This window comes from Giraffa tippelskirchi, chromosome 1 (genome assembly GCF_054371585.1).
Source record: "Giraffa tippelskirchi isolate mGirTip1 chromosome 1, T2T-mGirTip1v1.2.pri, whole genome shotgun sequence".
NCBI lineage: Eukaryota > Metazoa > Chordata > Mammalia > Artiodactyla > Giraffidae > Giraffa > Giraffa tippelskirchi.
This window is the reverse complement of record NC_137275.1, coordinates 187,933,037-187,935,357: the sequence shown is the minus strand read 5'-3', so window position 1 is coordinate 187,935,357 and position 2,321 is coordinate 187,933,037. Positions and strand designations below refer to the sequence as shown.

The 2,321-nt window shown below is 43.8% G+C and overlaps 1 non-coding gene across 1 annotated transcript; it reads left to right on the top strand.

The window, feature by feature from the left end:
• Positions 1 to 335: 335 nt before the first annotated feature.
• Positions 336 to 408, top strand: TRNAW-CCA (transfer RNA tryptophan (anticodon CCA)). Its single transcript has one exon. It is a non-coding gene; the product is annotated as a tRNA-Trp (tRNA).
• The last annotated feature ends 1,913 nt before the right edge of the window (positions 409 to 2,321 follow it).

The window sequence follows — 2,321 nt, the reverse complement described above, 5'->3', positions numbered from 1 at the left end:
TGCAGTCTTTTCCCCCAATCTGTTCTCTGCTTCATCTCTTCCTTCCTCTAGACCAGACCCTACACAACAGGTTCCAATCACTTCTCTCCATCGCCTGCAGCTCCTCGGTCCTGTCCTGCTGCTCTGCTCATCTAGCTGCTGCTGCTGCTAAGTCGCTTCAGTCGTGGCCAACTCTGTGCGACCCCATAGATGGCAGCCCACCAGTCTCCCCCGTCCCTGGGATTCTCCAGGCAAGAACACTGGAGTGGGTTGCCAGTTCCTTCTCCAATGCATGAAAGTGAAAAGTGAAAGTGAAGTCGCTCAATTATGTCTGACTCTTAGCAACCCCATAGACTTCCCTGGTGGCTCAGAGGTTAAAGCGTCTGCCTCCAATGCAGGAGACCCGGGTTCGATCCCTGGGTCAGGAAGATCCCCTGGAGAAGGAAATGGCAACCCACTCCAGTATTCTTGCTTGGAGAATCCCATGGACGGAGGAGCCTGGTAGGCTACAGTCCATGGGGTCGCAAAGAGTCGGACACGACTGAGCGACTTCACTCACTCACTCACTCACTTAGCAACCCCATGGACTGCAGCCTACCAGGCTCCTCTGCCCATGGGATTTTCCGGGCAAGAGTACTGGAGTGGGGTGCCATTGTCTTCTCCAGCTCATCTAGCAAATCTCTAGTATTCCAAAATGCATGTTCCCCAGGACTGCAGAGGCGACTAGAAAAAAAATTCACGGCTGGGAAGGTTTGCCATTCCAAAGGCACAGTTTCAATTCTCAGATGAACCCTCAAGTCTGCTCAGATACCCTGTTACCTGCCCAGATCAGCTCTCTGTCCCTAGTCATTATAGTAATGTGTCCAACACCGTCCTTAAACTTTCTCCCTAATAGTATCTTCACTCTAGCTATGTGTTTTGCCTCTTATTTCACAAAGAAAATAGGCACCCTCACATAAGAGCTCTCGCAGCATCCCAGATGAGTCCGTGTCTATACCGACCCTTCCTTCTCTAGACCTTTCTTCTGAGGTTAATTCCCCCACCTTTCTCTGCCTTAGATCCTATCCTGTAACATTAATTCTCTCTTTTTTCAGGATCTTCCGTCTCTCTCTCATTCCCCTCAGATTTTAGGTTATAAATGCACCTGAGCTTTTCCTTCCTTAAAAAAAAAGTCACTATGACTCAAGAGCCCTCTTCTAATTGATGGTCTTCACAGCCAAACTGTGCAATAAACACTCCTCACTTCCCATTTTGAAATCTTAAAGTCATATACAAGCATAGCTTTTGAAGTCAAACAGTGCTATGTCTTAACAATTTTTCTGTATCCTCACTTTTCTAAATAGCCCATTTATATCCTATTTTAACTTTTTATATTTTGACATCTTTTCTCTTCCTACAACAGTCAGTAAGGATTCATTTCTCTCTCCAGCCCCTCACCTTCTCCCACCAGACATATAACATCCCTTTTCCCTCCCTCTAGCCTCCTCATATAGTTATATCATGCTTAGTGATGAAATTATTATTCAACAGTTATATTAACATACCTATATATTTGGGCTTCCCAGGTGGTGCAGTGGTAAAGAATTCACCTGCCAATGCAAGAGACATAAGAGTTGAGGGTTCAATTCCTGGGTTGGGAAGATCCCCTGGAGTAGGAAATGGCAACCCACTCCAGTATTCTTGCCTGGAAAATTCCATGGACAGAGGAGCCTAGTGGGCTACAGTACATGTACTATGATAATGTTTTTCCTTGTACACATTTTATTTTGCATAAATCCTTCTTTTTCCTATCTACCTTTCTAGTATCTATCTCTAATTCAGCCCACATTTTCCAAAAGAACAGTAAAATTCTCAATACAGTGAAACACACCAAGAAATCTACCACTTATTACATTTCTCTCATACAACCTCCCATCACCACTTTCATATGGAAAGATTACTCTCTAGGCTGTTCTCTACTATTGTCTTGAGCTTCCCTTTACAGTCATCTTTTAAATTTCCTTTACTTTCATCGGTTTTATTGTCTGTGATTCCTAGATTCCAAGTCTTCCTATTTTTTTGGTTTACATCCTCATTTGGTAGAGCACATCCCACAGTTGCTTTCTCAAAACAGGGTGCAAGGAAGGCACATTTTTTGAGATCTGCCTTCAAGTCTTGACTGGTCGTTTTGTTAGAACTAGGATTATAGGTGGGAAATCATGATTCCCTCAGAACAATGAAGGCACTGCTGTATCATCACCAAATGGTTGAGAATTTTTTCACCATTCTGATTTCTGGTCCTTTGTATATAATCTGCTTTGTCCCTCTCTGGCAGGGTCCTTATATTTCAAAATAATGTGCCC